The 10,962-nt window shown below is 36.1% G+C and overlaps 2 non-coding genes across 2 annotated transcripts; both read right to left on the reverse strand.

Moving 5' to 3' along the window:
• Window positions 1-1,532: 1,532 nt before the first annotated feature.
• On the reverse strand, window positions 1,533-1,604 carry Trnap-agg (transfer RNA proline (anticodon AGG)). The gene has a single exon. It is a non-coding gene; the product is annotated as a tRNA-Pro (tRNA).
• A 1,433-nt stretch (window positions 1,605-3,037) lies between these two features.
• On the reverse strand, window positions 3,038-3,109 carry Trnap-ugg (transfer RNA proline (anticodon UGG)). Its single transcript has one exon. It is a non-coding gene; the product is annotated as a tRNA-Pro (tRNA).
• Between the last annotated feature and the right edge of the window lie 7,853 nt (window positions 3,110-10,962).

Genomic DNA, 10,962 nt, shown 5'->3' on the forward strand with positions numbered 1-10,962 from the left:
CCTTTACTGACATAGAAATATTCATACAAATATCACTTTGCTTTGTAAAATAATGGAATTGATTGGAACGACGTTTTGCTCTTTACACAAACCATACAGCTTCTTCATCCTAGCGTTTGTCCCAACTAATTGCCACGATTTATGGGACCCTGGGGTCCACTTGGTAACTAAAACCAAAAATTAGCGTAGGTACTAGTTTTACGAAAGTGTCTGCCATCGGACCTTCCGACCCAGAGGAGAAACTAGACCTTATTGCCATACCATTGAGCCTAGTAAACCGAATTGCCGTATGTGAGAGGAGTTAAGGTACTGATTTACAATCAGGTCCACTGTGATTTGGACTTTTGGAGTCCCGCTCTGAATCAGGCACTCGTTATTAACAAAGCCATTGAGGCAGATAATGGGGCTCAAAACAATTTGCAATTCAATGAGAGGCGTCTTGCTCCTTAGTTTACTGTCAGGATTATCTTTTTGGATCAGCTACTCGGAATAATTACAAGTGGGTAAGATTCTTAAGGATTATTTTGTCGCTTTGACCTAGATTGAAGATGTTGGTACCTACACAAAAAATTTCAAGGCATTAGATGCTTCCACGAACCCTACTTATAGTATAAATGCGAATGTTACTCTTCCTAGTCTTAAAACTGGAACTCTGCCTGTCTGTTTGTTATCTCTTCACGCCAACTAAAATCGCTGAATTGATTTATACAAGACGTTACAAAAATAGTGAAGATCCGTCCAATGGCATATTCGGTATCGTGTTCTGATGAGGAAAAAGTTTGTATAAAGGTCGGCCGACTTGGACGACCTGCCTCATAAATTTGTTGTGCGTATTTTTTTTTCTTTTTCCTAATCAGGACACAATATGGAATAATTATGCCCTTAAACGGATCCCCACTATTTTTGTTACACCATGTATTTGGTATGGAGAGGTAGGTTGCGTCCCACCGGGGAAGGACTAAGATCATTTTTGTGTTGTGTTTGTTGTTTAGGCACTCTTAAAAAGAAAATGGACGACTACTTTTCCATTCAAATGTACAGTCAACCAATTTGATTCCTAGGCCACTATAGAACCATGCCATAATGACTTCTACGACAGTGCTTATTGAGTGATGCGTGTCAAGTATCTAGTAGTTAAAGCGACAAGGTTCTATAGTGGCCTAGGATTCTAATTGGTTGACTGTACCTAAATGGGGACCCGTTATCCTCTTTGTGTATTGAAATTAGGAGGTAAGAGTAAAAAAACAAATTTGGAAGGTCGACCATTTTATAATTGTATTGATTAAAATCTAATCAAATCAAACGAAGCAGCATCGAAACAGTCAACGAGCACAGATGTGGTTATATAAACATAAAATGGTGTAAAAATATTTTCTATTGATAATTTTAATATTCAGAGAGGAAAACGGGGACTATGTAAGATTGTATGGCCAAAAGGTCGTCCACTATTGTATCTTATTATTTTTAATAATTTCCTATTTTAAAAAAAATCCATGGCTTTAACTAATCTGTAAAAAACAAAAAAGTTATTTGGGCTCGTCCGGGATTTGAACCCGGGACCTCTCGCACCCTAAGCGAAAATCATACCCCTAGACCAACGAGCCGGTTGAGTCACATGCCGAAAATTTGTATAACATTCAGACATGCGTATACGCAGAGGAGAAAGTTGTTAAGGTGCTTTTGCCTATACACGCCTGACACGCTATAATTACATACCTCCGCTGTGACGTATGTCTAACTAAACTCTAAACTCGGCGGACTACCTGCAAGTCCTGCAACGTAGTAGAAACTCGACCACTATAAATCACTATATAAGTAGATAGGTATTTCTGTTTTTTTTTTTTTTTTTTATTTCGAATGTGAAGAAAGTATAACAAGACCCTAATATGAAAATTTGAAATACAAGAATTTTCAGTACCTGTATCAACTATTTAATAGAAAACGTTTTTCAATTCATCGTCGTTTATATATCGTGTCAATCAAGAAGACGCGTGTCTTGACTCGTATTGTTATGTTATTAAAGGTTAGAGTTGACAAATCTGCTATAATCTGCTGCTGACACGAACTATATCTACAATTCAAAATGTTTAGATTAATGAAAACCCATATATTACCATAAAACAAAACGTTCGGAAACTTGGTTTTAATTATTCCGAAAAATTAGCATTTATCCGCCTACTCCAGTTATTTTTCTTTTTAGGTACGCATCTTTTATTTTTAAGCGTCAACGTCAAAGCCCCTGTCAGCTTAATTGACATGGTTTTAGAAGAGTCTCCTTTTAAAAATAATGGATTAAAGGTAATTACACAAAAACCTTGTATTAAAAATAAAGTATAGAGGTGTTTATTTAGTCACCTGCAATAATTTACGGGGTGAATATATAGGTCATACTGAGCAAATTTTACTATGGGACCAACCCCGAAATCGCGAAAAATAAATTTACTCTCCCATACAAAAGGACAAGGTCAGATAGACATCAGGTCAAAATGTATGAAACGGACAATTTTTTTAGGCCCCGTAAATTATTGCAGGTGACTAAATAAACATCCTGTATTTTTATATGGCGTTTTATTCGACCAATAAATACCTAATTTAAATAAAATAAAAAAATGAGTTTACCATGACTGTGACTATGAATATAATTTTTAAATACAACGTACAGTTTGATCGCGAAACCTAGAATCAAACAACTGATGCATACTCGTACCTACACAACTATTAAAATAGGTACACCAAAACATAAATAATACTTATTTGCCTCTAATTCATTCATCAGATATCTTATCAATATAATATACGTTTTATTAGTTCACTTATCAGCAATTTAGTAGTTAGTTCGTTGACCGGAACCGTTCTCGATTGTGATTGGACATTGACTAAAAAACGAGTCACACATGATCATGACTCAGTCATATCTTAATATAAAAATCTCAAGTCCATCTGTCAATTAAATAATAAAAAAGAGTCTGTAAACTACTATAATTAAAAAAAAGTCAATCATAAACAAGTAGCTTAATAAATAAAACAGTAAAAAGTCGGGCTCGTCCGGGATTTGAACCCGGGACCTCTCGCACCCAAAGCGAGAATCATACCCCTAGACCAACGAGCCGATTGAAGAGTTCGACGAAATTTCGATTCACAATAGCTAAGGTTATTAGAAAGTAATAAACAAAACAAATCACTAGAGATGTGCCGACTACGGTTTTGGCCGACTAGCCGACTAGCCGACTAGTCGGCAGTCAGGTGGCCGACTAGTCGGCCGACTAGTCGGCGTAGCCGACTATGGTCTTCGCCTAAGTTCGGGCGTAATCGGGAACGTTCGGGTCGCCTGATTCGCTGCCGCACGTGGTTGCGTTTTCATGTTTTGACTGGTTTTGTTTACCTTTCCGATTCACTTGTTGCTCCGGTGTGTTATTATTAGAAAAACATACAAAACGATTCGTAATTGTTGTTTAAAAGTTTAAATAAACAAGTAGTGATCTTTATAAACATTATGTCTAAAAGAAAATCACGCGTGTGGACATTTTTTGACGATGTTGAAGGTGATTCAAGTAAAGTAATCAATGCCAAGTACTTATTTCGTGAGGTGGACTGGTACCAATCGGCAAACACTTCGAGTATGGTGGTTTTTTATTTTATTTCCTTATTTTTTTGGAAGATCTAGGCAGCCGACTATTCGGCTCATTTTGCCGACTAGTCGCCGACTAGTCGCCGACTATAAATGTAGCCGGATAGTCGGCTTTCCCGACTAGTCGGCGACTAGTCGGCACATCTCTACAAATCACTGTTACATTGATTACGTCATGCGAACTCAGGCCTCGAGGCGTATCACGTATGAAGAACTCATTAGATCCGCATAAAAACGGCTTTGATATGTTTCCAGTTTTAAAAGTTATCTTGACGACAACGGTAGGTATATTAAAATTGGGTTAAGGTTAGTTCCAACTTTGCGAGTATGATAATTTTAAATGCTATTGATGGAAGTGATTATATGCATACTTTATATTTCGTTTAGGTATAGTATGCATTACTTACGTAATACGGTATTGCGTTATATGCCTTTAAATACATAACAACTTTTAGCAAGTGCAAATATGAGGAAACACCATATTAGTACACACAAAATGGTAAGTAAGTAGTTTGTGTTAAAATAAATAAAACTTATAACGTTATTTTTCCCATATTACCAATTCACATCATTCTCAATTCGTGATCAGGCAATTATTACTTAACTAATGTCATAATAACGGTTTCAGGGTGTTCCTGGGGTTGCCTCGATTTTGCAGTGCGTCGGGGATGTTTGCGGAAGCTCACGTAGATAGCTTTCAAGCTATAATGCGCAAGAGAGTGGCCTCCCTGATGCGCCGTGTTAGAGTCAGCCCCAACAGCCTTCTGAACACTGTTATTGACAGTTTAGATTGTCCAATAGTTGCAAAGTGGAACGCTATGCACATGAACAAATTGAACAATAGAGGTGTTGTTGGGCTATTTTAGTTATAAGACTTAGATTTAGGTTAGTTTAATTTATTGTAAAATATGGATAAATTAAATTAAATTATTGCATTTATATCACGACATTATTATCATCACGTTGTAATATTAAATTAATATTTTTAACTTAATTATTATTTTAAAACCTGACATTTTTTTTTTTCATTTTTAATTTATTCTTATTAGTGATGTTATGATTTGACAATGCTTTAAATTAATTACTTAATGACTTTTTTTATTATTAATTTTTAAATGTTTCTGTTTTTATTATTATATTGTGTAATAAGTAATGTATGGGTCTTGTTATCCGAAATAAATGATGAAATTAAAAATAATTATCATCTCATTAAAATATAAGAAAGGAGGATATTCAGAAACTGAATAATTTTATACCAACATTTGAAACTATCGGACGCGGAGACGAAAGATAAGCTCATTCTCAATCTTTCGAGGTATTTTCACGTAACGTATCACTTTCTGCACATTTCATAAAACAACAAGGACCCACTTTCAGAGCATGACAAATGAAAAGTATTTAAAATTTTGAGTGTAGTGCCAAACCCACGATGAGACTAGGAGGCAAGGAAGGAGGCCTATATCTGAAAGTCATTTCTTGTAATCAAACTGTTATGAACATGATCTATCAATTGTCAACAGTAGCATTTCTTGATTGAAAATCCATAAATAAAAAATAAATAAAAAAGATGCCTTTAATTTCTCGGACACAAAAAAATACACATCTAATAAAATTAACAATATAATAGAAAGTACGATAACCCCTCTACAGGGTATAGGCTTCCTCCAAGGTTTTCCCGGGCGCTGTCTGAAGCTGTCGTCATCCAGGTTGGGCCAGCGACTGCCGTTAGGTCGTCTGACCAGCGCGTGCGCGGCTTGACTCTGCCGCGTTTTCCCGTAGGTCCGGGCTGTGGTCCCCCCCCCCCCCCCAAAATTGTGTCCAAAAAATATGAAAAAAATCATAGAAGTTGAGCTTAAGAAAGACATTAAATGAAAACTATAGCATACATTATCACTTATCAGTTTAGCTATTTTTTAGTTATCGCAAAATGTCTCCCCTTCATAGTAAAAAGACAGTTAAACGAATAACGACATTAAATGGGTTGTTAAAGTTACTTGGCATTATTCATGTAAATAAACGAAAAATTAAGATAAAAATTGCTTATTTTATTCATTCTATTTTTATTTCATACTTAATTTATATAAACAGTTTTAATAGCTCTGTATGAGTCATTACTCACTGCATCCGTTGACTATGGGCAGTTGTAGAACGAAAGAGTACAAAAATAAAAAGTAAGAGGCAATCTCGCTAATTTTATATTCATATTCATATTCGTTTATTGCACTCATGTACAATGCATTATGTCTAGGACTTATTACTGTACTTTACTTTTTCATTCTTTAATGAACAAAATCATTTAAAAATTACTGAAGATTGCTAAAATATGTTTTTTTTTTCATCTATACAGCAATCTAAATGTTTTTCGCTATGGGATATTTATTTTTAGTAAGTCCAAAGGAAAAAAAATGATGGCCATACGTCTATTACTTTAATTAGGTACTGATTATGCAAATTTGCGTATTTGTTTAACTCGGATGAAAGGTACCATTTCATCCCTTGGTTAAGAATCTACTATACTAATAGCTCCAGTTTAGCTTATTGTGACGGAAGGGTATACGGAACCCTAGACTGAGCACGGCCCGTCATGCTTTTGACCGCTTTTACTTCTTTAATTGTCACTTAGCGCACTTTGTCTATTCTTTTGATTTTTAGAAATCCATGACCGTTTGATAATATGAAATTATTATATGAATAGGCCCGTAGCATTTTTCTGTCAAGAGATGTTGCAACACACTATAATGCTTTACAATACATATAATTGTAGCAAGTAGATAATAACGAATTTTATTTGTAAATTAAAAAAAAAATTTAAATACTCAATGGAAAATACCTGGATATTGCATTACTTATGAAAAGTTAATCCGAAATACATAACGTATGCGAAGTACCTATTTATTTCATTAAAAAGAGAAATTCAAATAGGTGTATTATACTACGTATTTAAATTGAGACAAGAATACAAATGTTGTGTACGCCCAATAGAAGAGCGGTGGGTAGGTAGACTCATAAAACTCGAGACTTGGGTGCCTATTTTCTAAACGCTGAAATTTTTCGCAAACAACTTTTATTTCCTCTCCATTTCCTGGTTTGCGACTTTTTTTTGGCGTTTACATTAGGCGATTATTTTTCTATGAAAATTTTTGACCATTAGTCACAGAAAAACAAAACTCTTGTATCTGTAAATCTTTAGAAATTTCGCGTTTACTGGGACAACGGTAGACAATTTCATGGAATGCTCCATTAATCGCTTGATATTGGCAATTCATTGCTGGTCCAAGAAGTAAAAACATTCACAGTATGTTCCGTCGTTACTTACCGACCCAGAAATGAACAATACAATACAATACATATTTTTTTATTAAGCTCGAAAGTTTTACACCTTATACATCATTTCTTATAATATATTACTTAGGAACAACAGAAAAGTAAATTGTCAATTTGGTGATATAGCCGCCAGTTAGTCATATCGAGTATTTCCAGAATAGCAGACCCGTGTCGAACAGTCGTAAACCCCGAGATACCGCGTCCGCCGCGGCCGCCTCGAGCCGAATAAATGTACCGCGCGATTTATTCATGCGGCCCGCTGCACCGAGCTTCAAACTGGTTTTACCATTCCGAGTTATTTATCTTGAATCGAGAGTACATCTAACTAGAGCTTGACCTGCTCTATTGTTTAACGAGTCTATTAAAATGCGGTTGTAAAAGAGTATATGATTTTTTATGGTAAAGGTCAAAACCTTGCTCCAGTGTATGAACATGACAGCGCTATATGCGTACCTATATAGCGATGTCCCACTCACACACCGGAGGGGTGTGCGAAATCGCATCCAATATGAAAACTGTCTTAAAAGGCATAATATGAAAAAATAAAAATATAAAAAAGCCAGTAATGTACCTTCAGTCATATGATTCATCCTTTACGTAAGGCAGGGTATCTATTGGCTATACTATCCGCACACGGTATACTTCGTGTAAACCGTCTATTCTAAATAGCAAGTAATGGCTAACGAAACTATGAACGTAATGTGAATGACTTTGAAATACATAGTACCTACCAAAATTCCTTTTTTAACATTCTCTCCACACCACCCGTGTCAAGAATGCTCTATTTCTGATTATATCGGGTCAAACACGACTTACGTCACAATTCGAGGCCGGATCTCTCCCAAAGGGTAAAGAAATCTTACAGAACAATTACTGAAGACGCCGTGGCACGCAGCTTCGCCGTCGATAATTCGAAATATTTCAAATACGAGGGGCAAACTTTCTTGTTCGGTGAGTAGGTACTCGAAATAACTTAATTTATTTAATCGAAACTTCTGAAGTAATATTTGAAATCTTCGTCTTGTTATCAAATTGAAATGACTACTTTAGGTACATTGTTGACTCGATATTCACGGGAAACGTGCAAGGCTTCTTTCACTCGAGAAAGTAACAAAAGTTGACATGGGTACCACATAGCTATCATATGTGCCTGGATTAAGCCAAAGAAAATTTTTCCTTCGGCTTTTAAAATTAAAAGGTATGCTAAAATGATGTGTATCCTTTATTTACGACCTGGAGGCAACCATTAAGAGTCACATATTTTCAACCATCAGAGATGTTACTGTTGACAGCTGGCAGATCCTATCCATACCTTCATGCGACTGGACAATATTCATATAGGATAATCATTATTTACCAAGCGCTTTACAATGTATAAGTACCTACATTTTACAAGATTTGATATACACTCACAAGATAGGATGTGGCTCCGTGGCATGACATGCATGCCTAATGGCACGTTCCTGAAGCGAATTGGTTGAACTTCATACCTTTGAATTTCTTCGCTGGTGTATGCATGTTTCCATAAAGTGTTTTTCCCGGAAAAACAACAAGTAGAAATACTCAAACAATTACGGAATACGAGTTTTAGAATCAAAAAGTCATTATTTAAGTATGGAGTCGGAACTACGACCTCCGGTCTGGAATATGGCACGCCTGCGGCTCGACTCACAACTGTAGTGCACCTTGTATGTACTCCTAACTCGTTAGCGACAGCGGACTACCTATGTAAAAACGTCTCGGACAAGAAGAGGAGTATAATGGAAATAAACAACCAATCATATGTAAATAAAGCCAATCAATTTATGTCCTTACTCCGCCTATACTCCTAATTCGTTCAAATAGGGCGCTCTTTACTTTTGAAGAATTGAGTATGAACACAAACGATCGAAACGATGAAAGAAATTCAACTAATATATTAAAATAATCCCAAAACCTTATGTACTCGTACAATCCCTATAAACATTTCTATAGCGCGATGTAGAAATCGCCGCTCCCGGTACAGCGCCATCTCGTGTGATATTTGGTAAACATGTTTTATATGACTCTGCGGAAATACGGACGCGAACACACCTCTTTGCACGTTCGCATATCTACATAGTAAATGTGCCAAATATGTATAAAGTGGGTATTTTATACCGGCAACACAACTTACGAACTTTACCGTTCTGTACCTGATCGTGAATGGGTTATTTATGCAGTGAGAGAACTACGGCGCCTAAAGACCATTATTTATTGGCGTCAAAACCGCAGATGGAGCCGTTTAAAAGGGGAAATCGTCATTATTCAAACCATTTGTCGCAGTGAGTTGGCAGGAACTAATGGGAGTCCTTATAGTACGGTCGCCAAATCTCAAAAGCCCTCTAGAAACACGATTTAATTGACTCGGCTCGGCCTTACCCACAACCGGTATCAATGTGTTCGGACAGTTCTCCTGATCACCGTACATGCGGTAGTAAAGCGGAAAAATGGTGGAGGGGATAGTAATGACGTCACAAAGATGGCGGCCGGACCTATTCTTTTTGGCGGTGTATCTCGAAAACCACTTAACCGATTTTAATCATCGAGGTGTCAAATAATAGCTTATATTATGGAGATTATTTCCTTTTCTACAAACATTTACGTGAAACCTATAGGAAAAAAAATAATCACAAAAAACAGTTTTTTTATAAAATTATTTTTTTTTATTTTGTAAAAATCTCCGTAAATATTAGCATTTCGCAAATTTTGTTTAATATAAAACATATTGCTTCATTATCAAGGAATATAATGAGCCTTAAAACATACAGATCGAGTAATAAACAATGAAGCTACACTCATTTATTTGCGCATGGGTAACGATAACTGGCTTTTACCGGTCGAAACTGTGGTGACTGTTACGATACGTATTGAATGGAATTTATAGAGTATCGGTTTTAATTACTGAAATTATAATGACAATTATAAAAACCAGACACAATAATGTTACCTTACTTCGACGTTTAGTCTCTTTTTCGTCTTAATCATAGGTAGGTACATATTTCTTTTTACTTAAAAATTTTATACAGGGTGAACTTTTAACCACCAGTCATACTCTGCGCAGCGACTTTATAGGTCATACTGAACAACTTTTACTATTAGTAGTCCCCAAGCCGCTCCGAGGCCAGATTTAATTGACTCAGCTCGGCCTTACCCACAACCGGTATCAATGTGTTCGGGCGTTTCTCCTGATCACCGTACATGCGGTAGTAAAGCGGAAAAATGGTGGGAGGGGATAGTAATGACGTCACAAAGATGGCGTCCGGACCTATTCTTTTTGGCGGTGTATCTCGAAAACCACTTAACCGATTGTATTCATCGAAATGTCAACTAATAGCTTATATTATGGAGATTATTTCCTTTTTACAAACATTTACGTGAAACCTATAGGAAAATAATAATCACAAAAAACATTTTTTTTTATACATTTGGTTGGTAGGTTTGTCTTATGTTTTAAAGCAGTAAAATCTTTCAAGTCGAAACACAGTATAAATATACATTTTGTTGTCTAATCTAAAAGTATGATGTTCATTGTTTAAGACTGATTAGTGATTACTGAATGAAATAACATGCTATTTGTTATTTTTGTTTTATTTTTTAAATCAGGTATTAATTTATTCACTATGTATCACTATACAGGCAAAATGTGTATCATAGTTGGTCTGTAAGTACTTACTACTTGTGTCGAATATAGGTATAAGATGAAATTTTAACCACCAGCCATACTCTGCGCAGTGACTTTAAAGGTCATACTGAACAACTTTTATTATGGGACCAATGCCGAATCACGCAAGAAAATTTGGATCTGGAATGACACCCACTGGCTGTGCCCTACCACACAAAGCGAGATGACATTCACAATGCCCATATCTCTCTTTTGGACGTAGTTTAAGGACGTACCCGGGTCCATGACGCATGCTCGCCACACCGCTGCTTAAAATAAGCTGACGCACCGTAAATTGAACTGCGTAAAAATCGCAAAAAATATTACA

This window comes from Cydia pomonella, chromosome 5 (genome assembly GCF_033807575.1).
Source record: "Cydia pomonella isolate Wapato2018A chromosome 5, ilCydPomo1, whole genome shotgun sequence".
Lineage (NCBI taxonomy): Eukaryota > Metazoa > Arthropoda > Insecta > Lepidoptera > Tortricidae > Cydia > Cydia pomonella.